Source organism: Lithobates pipiens, unplaced genomic scaffold, assembly GCF_037356315.1.
Source record: "Lithobates pipiens isolate NorthernLeopardFrog02 unplaced genomic scaffold, aLitPip1_a1.2 Scaffold_1, whole genome shotgun sequence".
Classification (NCBI taxonomy): domain Eukaryota; kingdom Metazoa; phylum Chordata; class Amphibia; order Anura; family Ranidae; genus Lithobates; species Lithobates pipiens.
The window spans coordinates 225,111,471-225,123,626 of NW_027507685.1; the positions used below are offsets into that span (position 1 = coordinate 225,111,471).

The 12,156-nt window shown below is 45.9% G+C and overlaps 1 protein-coding gene across 2 annotated transcripts in view; it reads right to left on the reverse strand.

The window, feature by feature from the left end:
- AGPAT1 (1-acylglycerol-3-phosphate O-acyltransferase 1) overlaps nucleotides 1-12,156 on the reverse strand; it is a 125,910-nt gene that overhangs the window by 88,819 nt on the left and 24,935 nt on the right. The gene's annotated exons all lie outside the window — the stretch shown is intronic.

Genomic DNA, 12,156 nt, shown 5'->3' on the forward strand with positions numbered 1-12,156 from the left:
GCGTTCTCACACAGCGTTTCCTGCGAAGAGGTGGCGCTACGCTCTCTCCAAAAAGGTGCTGTCCTGAAAGAAGAATGGAGAAAATTGAAACGGAACGCATCCTTGCAATTTATGTTTTAACAATATTTTAGCGCACACAGAAATAAAGTCCGCATTTTATCCCTAATTTATTTTTGGCAAAGTAATTTTGATAATAATTGGTAACTGTAAAGTCCTATGTTCTGTATGATAGGTTTATGATCGGCTGTAACCAGGGATATGCTACTTCGTCTGTAAGTCAGTCTGATTGTATTACATGCAGTTTATTGGGTACATATTAAATAAAATTCTTCAGAAGGAAGAAGCAGCGATGATCGTGCTTAGCAACTGTTATGAGGCCAGATGGCTCCCCAGCCTTCAAGGCCAGCCCTATACACCTCTGATTGTGGCCCAAAGTGACACTCACAGAGGCTTCACCCTACATTGTATTACGTCGGATACTTTCCTATGAGGCAAGTAGCAGCAGGTGCTTTTTCCACCGCAGTCCATCAGCAAAGCAACCCGGCAGGAAAAAAAAAACAAAAAACAGACGCCTCCAATTCCCCTGAACATAGCCGATCGCGGTGCATGTCACTCAGGTGCTCGGCACCCATCTACATCCTCCCCGGGGCTTGTAAACTGACACTTGCTGCCTGTCAGGAATAGCTGTCATTACTTGTTTTTGAAGCATTTAACAAAGCACAAGCAATGTAGGTACACAAGGAATAAAAGGGAATCCGAAATCAAAAGCTTTTAGGGCTCCATGCCTGCAAACATCCAGGAGGCTTTCACGACCTTTGTGCACTTGCATTGAACTCCAAGAAAAGCAAATGTTGTCCTAATACAAAAGTCATGTGTATTCTTCCTTGAATCTTGCTGTGCTTTGTGTATTTCTTCGACATCTGTGCAGTAATCCAGTGTGAGCTTCCTGTAATAAAGACCACTCAATGCTGCTCTCTCTCCTTGTGCAGGTTGATGGGTCTGGACTCCACCCCCTTCTGTTTTCTACAGGCAGCCTGTAGTGGGTGGAGCCTGCTGGGCCCCTCCCACTGCCGTGTTAAGGCTATATTCAGCACAGTGATGATGTCACTGCTACTTTTACAAGATAATATCTTAGCTTAACCCGGGGGTCTCAAACTGGTGGCCCTCCAGCTGTTTTGCAAAACTACAAGTCCCATCATGCCTCTGCCTGAGGGAGTCATGCTTGTAGCTGTCCGCCTTGCAATGCCTCATAGGACTTGTAGCTTTGCAACAGCTGGAGGGCCGCCAGTTTGAAACCCCTGGCTTAAAGGGGGTTGTAAAGCTTTGTGTTTTATTTTCTTGTTGGTTCACTTACCTTTTCCTTCGATTTCCCTTCTAAATGTTTTTTTTCTTTGTCTGAATTTCTCACTTCCTGTTTCTCCTCAGTAAACTTCACACCATCATCCGAGCGGTGTTTAGTCAGCCAGAACAGCTTACTGAGGAGGAACAGGAAGTGAGAAATTCGGACAAAGAAAAAATAAACAAACAAACAAACACAACATTTAGAAGGGAAGTCAAAGGAAAAAAAGGTAAGTGAACCAACAATGCACTAGCTTAAAGCGGTAGTAAACGCGCAATATTTATTTTTATTTTTTTAAACACCTGCAAAGCAAAAGGCATAATGAGCTAGTACTAGCTAGCTCATGAAATACTTACCTTAGAACGAGGCCCCGACATCTGGCCCGATCCACGCCGAGGGAGCTGACATGCTTCCTCTGCGTTTCTTCCGGGTATCGCGGCTCCGGCGCTGTGAGTGGCCGGAGCCGCGATATCGTCACTCCCGCGCATGCACGCGGGAGATTTCATTCCGGCCGGCCACTGCCGCATTTTCAGGCCAAGAATCCCCTTGTGCGCATGCGCCGCTGCAGTCAGCGGCGTATACCGAGGGGAATATCTCCTAAACCGTACAGGTTTAGGAGATTTTTTTTACCTACAGGTAAGCCTTATTATAGGCTTTCCTGTAGGTAAAAGTTAAAAAATTGAGTATACAACCACTTTAAAGGAACCCATTTAGAAAATAAACAAACCCTTACAACCCCTTTAACCACTTAAGGACCAAGCCTATTTCTGACACTTGTTGCTTACAAGCGAAAAAAAATCTGTATTTTTGTGCTAGAAAATGAACTTTGAACCAACAAACATTAAATATATTTTTTAGCGAAAACTCTAGAGAATACAATGGCGGTCGTTGCAATATTCTATGTCACACCGTATTTGTGCAGCGGTCTTTCAAAACAGAAAAAATACACTCCACTGAAGAAAAAAAAAAAAAAAAAAAAACAACACACAACTAACCAACCAGTACAGTTAGCCCAATTTTTTGTATATTGTGAAAGATGATGTTACGCCGAGTAAATAGATACCTAACATGTCATGGCTTAAAATTGCGCACACTCATCGAAAGGGCCACAAACTACGGCACTTAAAAATCTCCATAGGTGACGCTTTAAGAAAAAAAAAAAAAAAAAAAATTATGAAGAACGGTTACCAGTTTAGAGTTAAGGAGATCTTTTGCTAGAATTATTGCTCTCGCTCCGACTATCGTGGCGATACCCGATTTGAACACCGTTTACATTTGCGGGCACGACTTACGTACGCACTCTTTAGTGCGCAAATCCCTCCTTTGCACTTAAAAGTATTAAAAACGCCAAAATCTGAATATTTGAATACCATTTAAAATTGGCGCTGAGTAAACCGGAAGGGATGTTGTGATGGCAGTTAGCGGGTTACTACATTGGAGACCCAAACAAAGCCGATTCTGGCTGAACGCTGTGAGTGGAGCGGCAGAGGGCAGCGTGGGGGGGGGAATTGAGCCTTCAGGCATCACCCCGGTACAACCACTTCCTCAAAATGACTATTTAACTCAAAGACGAGACCCTCCACTAGCATACTTACTCAGTAGTAGCCGAACTCCAGGCACAGAAACTAATTTCATTATTATCTATAGTAGCCGCAAAGGATTTCAATCCACTTCTTATGCCATGAATGATTTCACAAACCCAGATATTACCTCGTAAAAGTTGAAGTGACATCACCACCGTGCTGTGTGCAGACAGCAGAGCTGTGGAAGGGGCTCAAGAGGCTACATTTACTAGACTGCCAGCAGAAAACTACAGGAGGGGCAGTGACAAGCCTGGTCACCCCGCACAAGGAGAGAGGGCAGCAGTGCCTGGTCTTTATTATAGGAAGTGCCTGTTCTACATTGGATTACTGCACAGATATGGAAGAAATACGCAACAGAGAGCAAGATCCAAGTAAGAATATATTGTATGTACCTCTTGTAATTTAGAAAATACTTGATTTTCCCAGTGTTTGTTGCCTAGTCCTATTTAAACAATGACTTTCAGATCAGATCTATGGGGTGTCTTCTTTACAGCTTACTTTGAAGGCACTGAGCACCGTTCATACTCAATTATATAACCAGGGCCATTTCGGAAAATTACTGCATCCTACAGTGGGGAAAATTATTATTTGATCTGAAGTTTGTGTAAGTTTGCCCACTTACAAAAAAATGAAGGGCCTATAAATTTTTATCATAATTGTATTTTAACCACTTCAATACCGGGCACTTAACCACTACAATACAGGGCACTTTCACCCCCTTCCTTCCCAGCCCAATTTTCAGCTTTCAGCGCTCTCGCTCTTTCAGTGACAATTGCGCGGTCATGCTACACTGTACCCAAATGAAATTGTTATCATTTTTTTCGCACAAATAGAGCTTTATTTTGGTGTTATTTATTCACGACTCCGTTTTTTTTTTTTTGCGATATAAGCGCAAAAATAGCGGAAATTTGGAAAAAAAACTATATTTTCTTTTTTCTATTTGAAAAGAAATCCAATAAAATCAAATTTTGTCATAAATTTAAGCCAAAATGTATTCTGCTACATGTTTTTGGTAAAAAAAATTCCGTTAAGTGTATAATAATTGGTTTGTGTGATCACGGACATATGTACGCAAATGATCATGTACATATGTGTGCAGGTGATCACGTACATATGTGTGCAGATAATCATTGGGACATGTGATTTTAGTGGGACATATGTGGGGGACATGTTTTTATTATTAGGGACATGTGTTTTTATTATTTGGGGACATGTATGTTTTGGGGACATGTATGTTTTGGGGACATGTGTGTTTTGGGGACATATGTGGGGACTGTGTTTGTACTGTGTGGTGTGTTGTGTGTGTACACTACACTGATGATCAGTGAGTAAAAAGCTGTAAAAAGCAGCCCATACTCACTGATCATCAGCCGGCTGCAGCGATCTGCTCTCTTCTCCTCAGCGGTGACTTCCGTGTGAGGAGAGGAGAGCCGATTGCCTAGCAACCGGCTGTTTGTTTACATCACATGACGGCCGTGATTGGACACGGCCGTCATGTGATCAGGAGGGCCAATCACAGAGCCCTCCTGCCGATCTGAGATGTGCCGTGTCCGGGTGACACGAGCACATCGGGATCGCGCCGCTGCGCGGGCGCGCGCGATCCCGCTGCTCCTGAATGACGTTCCCAAACGTCCTATCAGGAGCAGGCGGCTCCCACCCGGCCGTATATACGCATTGGCCGGGTGGGAAGTGGTTAAACACCTTCCTGCCCAGACCAATTTTGAGCTTTCAGTGCTGTCGCATTTTGAATGACAATTGCGCGGTCATGCTACACTGTACCCAAATTAAATTTGTATCATTTTTTCCCCACAAATAGAGCTTTCTTTTGGTGGTATTTGATCACCTCTACGGTTTTTATTTTTTGCTAAACAAATAAAAAAATACCGAAAATTTTGAAAAAAATAATGTTTTTTTTTGTTTCAGTTTCAAAACTTTGCAAATAAGTAAGTTTTCTCCTTCACTGATGGGCACTGATGGGGTTACACTGATGTGCAATGATAAGGCGGCACTGATGGGCACCGATGAGGTGGCACCAATGAAGTGGCACTGATGAGGTGGCATTGATGGACACCGATATGTGGCACTGATAGGCGGCACTGATGGGTGGCACTGATGGGCGACACGGATGGGCACTGATAGGTGGCACAAATTGGCACGGATTGGCATGGATAAGTGGCACAGGTGGGCATGGGTAGGCGGCACAGGTGGGCATGGGTAGGCGGCACAGGTGGGCATGGGTAGGCGGCACAGGTGGGCATGGGTAGGCGGCACAGGTGGGCATGGGTAGGCGGCACAGGTGGGCATGGGTAGGCACTGATAGGCGGCACAGATGGGAACTGATAGGGCAATATATTATAATACAATGCCGCCTAATGGATGCCAATCAATAATGCATGCCAATCAGTGATGCCCATTGTGGGCACTGATTGGCATCCATTATGGGCACTGATTGGCATCCATTATGGGCACTGACTAGAATCCCTGGTGGTCTAGGGTGGCATACCTTGTCCTTGGCATCCCTGGTGGTCTGGTGGCATCCCTGGTGGTCCAGTGTGGGCATCCTCGGGTGGGGGCTGTGCTGATAATCGATCAGCACAGACCCCCCCTGTCAGAGGAGCAGCCGATCGGCTCTCCTCTACTCGCGTCTGACAGACGCGAGTGAGGAAAAGCCGATCACCGGCTTTTCCTATTTACACTGTGATCAGCCGTGATTGGACACGGCTGATCACGTGGTAAAGAGTCTCCGTCTGAGACTCTTTACCGAGATCGTAGTTGCCGGGTGTCAGATTGACATCCCGCAACAACGATCGCCGCGATGCGCGCCCCCAGGGGCGCGCAGCGGCTCATAATCCTGATCACGTCATATGACGTCCGGTCAGGATTATGAAACCACTTTGCCGCCGTCCATTTGCTATAGGGCGGGCGGCAAGTGGTTAAAAAGATGAGACAGAATATCAACCAAAAAAAAAAAAAAAAAAACCACGATAAAATTGTTATAAATGGAGTTGCAGTTCAGTAAGTAAAAAGTATTTGAACCGCAAGCAAAACATGACTTAGTACTTAGTACAGTACTTGGTAGAGAAACCCTTATTGGCAAGCACAGCAGTAAGACGTTTCTTGTAGTTGGTTACCAGGCTTGCACACATCTCAGGAGGGATTTTGGTTCACTTATTACAGATCTCCTCTAAATCCTTAAAGGGGTCGTAAAGTTAAATGTTTTTTCACCTTAATGCATTCTATGCATTAAGGTGAAAAAACATCTTACAGTGCCGGTGCCCCGAGCCCCACGTTTTACTTACCTGACCCCTCGAAAGTCCCGCGCTCGCCCCCCGCCGTCCTCTTCACCGCTCAGCCTGGCCGCTGATTGGCTGGAGTGGATGGATTGAAGGCAGCGCAGCCATTGGCTGACGCTGCTGTCAATCACATCCAATGACGCGAGCGGCTATAGCTGCCGGCTGTATCACGGGAGCGCGCCCGCAGGTGCTTCTCACCATGCGAGGGAGCTTGCATGAACGTGAGAAGTACCTGCGGGAGGAAGCAGAGACAGCTGCCGAGGGACCCCAGAAGAGCAGGTTTCGGGCCACTCTGTGCAAAACGAGCTGCACAGTGGAGGCAAGTATAACATGTTTGTTATTTTAAGAAAAAAACAATTTTTACTTTACAATCCCTTAAAGGCTTCTTGGCTGTCGATTGGCAACTCAGTGTTTCCGCTTCCTCCATAAATATAGGATGAAGGTCTGGAGACTGGCTAGGCCACTGCATGACCTTAATGTGCTTCTTCTGGATCCACTCCTCTGTTGCCACGGCACTATGTTTTGGGTCATGCTGGAAGACCCATCCACGACCCATCTTCAGTGTTCTGGCCGAGGGAAGAAGGTTCTTATCTAACATTTTACAATACGTGGCCCGTTATTGCGGTAAAGTCGGCATGAACCTTTAGCAGAGAAACAGCCCCAAAGCGTAATGTCAAGCATGGAGGTGTAAACAGTAGGGATGGTGTTCTTAGGGTCATAGTCAGCATTTTTCTTTCTCCAAAACACAGCGAGTCGAGTTAATGCCAGAGAGCTCAAGTTGGGTCTCATCTGAACAAAAGCTTCTCCCAATCCTTCTGTAAATCATTTAGATGTTCACTGGCAAGCGCCGGAGGAGCCTGTACATGTGCCTTCTTGAGGAGGTGTACCTTGTGGGTGCTGCAGGATTTCAATCCATGGTGGAATATTGTGTTACCAATGGTTTGTTCAGTGACTGTGGTCCCAACTGCCTTCAGATCATTCACAAGCTACTCCCATGTAGTTTTAGGCTAATCCCTCACTTTTCTCATGACCATCCTTACCCCATGAGGAGAAATCTTGCATGGAGCTCCGGACCAAGGGCGAATGATGGCCATTTTGTATTTTTTTTCATTTGTGAATAATCGCGCCAACGGTTGCCTCCTTCTCACCAAGCTTCTTGCTGATGGTCCTGAAGCCCATTCCAGCCTTGTACAGGTCTACAATCTTGTCCCCGACTTCCTTTGATAGCTCTATAGTCTTGCCCATGATGGTGAGGTTTGAATGGAAGAAAGATTGTGTGGACCGGTGTCTTTTATACACATAACGAGTTGTCATTAGGAGCATCTTCTTAAATTGAGGACTAATCTGTGTACCACATGGGCACATACTTTAACCAGTCTGTGGGAGCCAGAATTATTTTGGGTTGGTAGGGGATAAAACAAACACTTATTTTACTCACTGAACTGCAACTCAATTTATAACCATTGTATCATGTGGTTTTTTTTTTCCTGGAACTTTGGTTGAAATTTTATCATTTAAAATACACCTACGATAACAAAATTATATACCCTTCATTTATATGCAAGTGGGCAAATGTACAAAACCTGCAGGGGATCAAATAATTTGTTTCTCCACTGTATGCAGGCCACAGACATGGCTGATCCATAACTTTTTTTTTTTTAAATAGAATTGTTACTTTAAATTGCCCCTGTCGGGGCAGTGATGTGGCAGTTGGTGAGATGAACCACTGAGTGCAAGTGGGGGGGGGGGGGGGGGGGGGGATCAAGATCGGACCCTCCTAAAATGTCATCTTGGGGTTTGTTTTTGTTTGTTTTTTAAGAGAACTTCAAAAGGAAGATTTATCTTAAAACAAGAAGGTGCAGGGAACTGGAGAGGTCAGTACCTTTCCATCTAATTTTGCAGATAGACCTTTCTGGGTGTTCTTTTCCCCTTGACATAGTAGTTTTAATGCAAACCCAAATAGCTCCTGGCCTCCTGTCAACCTGTTCTGTTAAACTGAATCTGTGGCCAGGCTAAGGACATTCAAGTATTTACATTTACTTACGCAGTAATTGAGCTTTAAAACAAGTTTTTAATGACCCCTGTTGCTGCAGGCACTATTGTTTAATGCAGCCTCAGGGTGTAGCCAGTAGCGGTCCGTACTCCCGCTCTTCAGGATCTGGAGACTGCCATCAGTACACGGACTGACACAAGCTAAAGACAGTTACAAGTGTGATTTTCTCTCTACCTTTGTCCGTAGTTTTAAATTATGTTTTCATCTTAATAAATGTAGCAAAAGGACAATGCACAAGGCTGGTGCGCCCTCTTTTTTCTTTCTGATTGCTAGGATATTCCTATCCTGGAGGGCAGCAAAGCCGAAAGCCATCGTTCACCCTGAACTTTGGACTGCCTGGCTAACACATTCATGCCCAAGAGTATTTATTTTGCTGTATTGTGCATTTTCTTAAACATGCGACAAAACACACAGTAATGTGCATTGCAGGTCGCGCGTTTGGTGCCATTATTTGTTCTTTTCAGCAGCTCAGTTTTCCCTGCTCCAACTTCCCAGCAGTGGCTCAGCAGCTCGGCTCACCTTGCACCCCCTCCCCAGCAGGGACGCAGTAGCTTAGCTCATTTTAACCTCACCTTTCAATGGGGACTTAGCAGATCAGATTCTCTCCCCCCCCCCCCCCCCCCCCCCCATTACATTTCCCAGCAGTGACTCAGTAGCACAACTCTCTCCTTACTTAGCAGATCATCTGCACAGTTCCCCACTCCAGCAGTGACAGAGTAGCTCAGCAACCCTTGCTTCCTCTGAACATTAACTCAACAGCTCAGCTCCTATTACTGCCTCTGCTACCCCTTTTTGTAGTGACTTAGCAGTTCAACTGCCCCTTTTTTGCATCCTCCCAGCAGCGACTCTGAAGTTTGGTTGCCCCTCCTACTGCTGTTTTTGCTAGCTCATCCCCCACTTGTTTGTCCTGCCCTTGTTTCAGAAAGACGCCTGCCGTGGTCAGGTAGGGTAGGACCTACAGACCGAAAGGGGAGACGCCTGCCGTGGTCAGGTAGGGTAGGACCTACAGACCGAAAGGGGAGACGCCTGCCGTGGTCAGGTAGGGTAGGACCTACAGACCGAAAGGGAGACGCCTGCCGTGGTCAGGTAGGGTAGGACCTACAGACTAACAATGGATAGAGCGAAATCTGTTATGGTTAGGCAAGACCTATAGACAGACAGGGAGCCATCTGCCTGGTCAGGTAGGACCTAGAGACAGACATGAGAATGTCAATAATAGTCAGGTAGGTGTTATAGACAAACATTAGATTTGGGGGGGGGGGGGGGGGGGCATGTTCAAGTAGGACCTGTAGACAAAACATTTAAAGCGGAGGTCCACCCTAAAATGGACCTTCAGCTCATCGGATTCCTCCCCCCCTCCGGCGCCACAATTGGCACCTTTTAGGGGGGAGGGGGGTGCAGTTACCTGGATAATCCAGGTAACTGCACCCACTTCCGGGCTAGCTCTCTGCGGAAAGGGGCGTACATTACACCCCTTTCCGCAAGTGCCCGCCCCCTTCCGCAAGTGTCCCGCTGCCTGCTGGGAAACACACAGATCCCAGAGGCAGCGGGGACCGTCCTCATTGCGCAGCGCGGCTCGCGCATGCGCAGTAGGGAACCGGGAAATGAAGCCGAAAGGCTCCATTTCCTGATTCCCATACCCAAGATGGCGGCGGCAGCACTCGAGTGTCGATCTAGAGATCGGCTTCGGGTGCCGACATCGCGGGCGCGCTGGACAGGTAAGTGTCACTATTTTAAAAGTCAGCAGCTGCAGTATTTGTAGCTGCTGACTTTAAAAAAAAAAAAAAAAAAAAAAAAAAACGCGGAGTCCCGGCGGACTCCCGCTTTAAAAGAGAAGGACATCTGCCATAATCGGGTAGGGCCTAAAAGAAGAAAAAAATAAAAATTAACACTGCAAAACTGAACATAAATGGCGAGAACAATAGGTCTGTAGGCCTATTAGGTTCAGTTCTACAATAAATAAAAATAATGCTTAGTGAAGCTCTTCCTAAAGCATTCTATTGAGTTAAGGAGCAGCTAAAGGACATAAACTCCTCACCACGAGGCCTCTGGAAGTCAGGCGATGGTTCCACCTTCCCGAGGCCTCTCTTTGCCTCTCTTTGCCGCTCTGTACACGTGGTTACAAGTACGGACAGGCCTGCTCCACGCTGTGCAAAAAGTCAACACTTCCTAAACCAGCATTATTCCCCCTGGAGGTTTTTTATTCTAGGAATACCAGCACCCTGCCAACATCGCATGAACTTCAATTACATTTATAAACACTGCTTAAGGCTTCTATTATAACATATTGAATAAGAATACCTGGAAGCAAACCAGGCTAATTGTTAATAGGAGTTACTACTCGTGTATCACAAAAGTCTAAAAACTGCACCGACAGATGAAATCTCACTGGTTTCTATGGAAAACACATTTCCTCTCAGGCAGTATTAATACCAGTCATCAGGTAGGGTTTTGCTTGGCCATATGGCACGAGGAGTCATGTGACAAGTGGGTGTCCTGAGGCCAACCTGTCAAGTCAAGCTGAGCATATGGTAAATAAAAATCAAATGTAAAAGTCACATTTTCTTTTTCTGTTGAAGAACACAGGAATATCGCGATTCATAGAGGTGTGAGGACCTGTATGCAGCTACAGTATCTCACAAAAGTGAGTACACCCCTCACAATATTGTAAATATTTTATTATATCTTTTCATGTGACAACACTGAAGAAATGACACTTTGCTACAATGTAAAGTAGTGAGTGTGCAGCTTGTATAACAGTGTAAATTTTCTGTCCCTCAAAATAATTCAACACACAGCCATTAATGTCTAAACCGCTGGCAACAAAAGTGAGTACACCCCTAAGTGAAAATCTCCAAACTTGGCCCAAAGTGTGAATATTTTGTGTGGCCCCCATTATTTTCCAGCACTGCCTTAACCCTCTTGGGTATGGAGTTCACCAGAGCTTCACAGGTTGCCACCGGAGTCCTCTTCCCCTCCTCCATGATGACATCACAGGGCTGGTGATGTTGGAGACCTTGCGCTCCTCCACCTTCCATTTGAGGATGCTCCACAGATGCTCAATAGGGTTTAGGTCTGGAGACATGCTTGGCCAATCCATCATATTTACCCTCAGCTTCTTTAGCAAGGCAGTGGTCGTCTTAGAGGTGCATTTGGGGTCATTATGTTGGAATACTGCCCTGGGTCCCAGTCTCTGAAGGGAGGGGATCATGCCTCTGCTTCATTATGTCACAGTACATGTTGGCATTCATGGTTCCCTCAATGAACTAACTCCCCAGTGCCGGCAGCACTCATGCAGCCCCAGACCATGACACTCCCACCACCATGCTTGACTGTAGGCAAGACACACTTGTCTTTGTACTCCCTCATCTGGTTGCCCCCACACACGCTTCACACCATCTGAACCAAATAAGTTTATCTTGGTCTCATAAGACCACAGGACATTGTTCCAGTAATCCATGTCCTTAGTCTGCTTGTCTTCAGCAAACTGTTTGTGGTCTCTCTTGTGCATCATCTTTAGAAGAGGCTTCCTTCTGGGACAACAGCCATGCAGACCAATTTGATGCAGTGTGCAGCATATGGTGTGAGCACTGACAGGCTGACCCCCCCCCCCCCCTCACCCCTTCAACCTCTGCAGCAATGCTGGCAGCACTCATTACGTCTATTTCCCAAAGACAACCTCTGGATATGACGCTGAGCACGTGCACTCAACTTCTTTGGTCAACCATGGCGAGGTCTGTTCTGAGTAGAATCTGTCCTGTTAAACCCGCTGTATGGTCTTGGCCACCACTCTGCAGCTCAGTTTCAGGGTCTTGGCAATCTTCTTATAGCCTAGGTCATCTTTATGTAGAGCAACAATTCTTTGTTTCAGATTATCAGAGAGTTCTT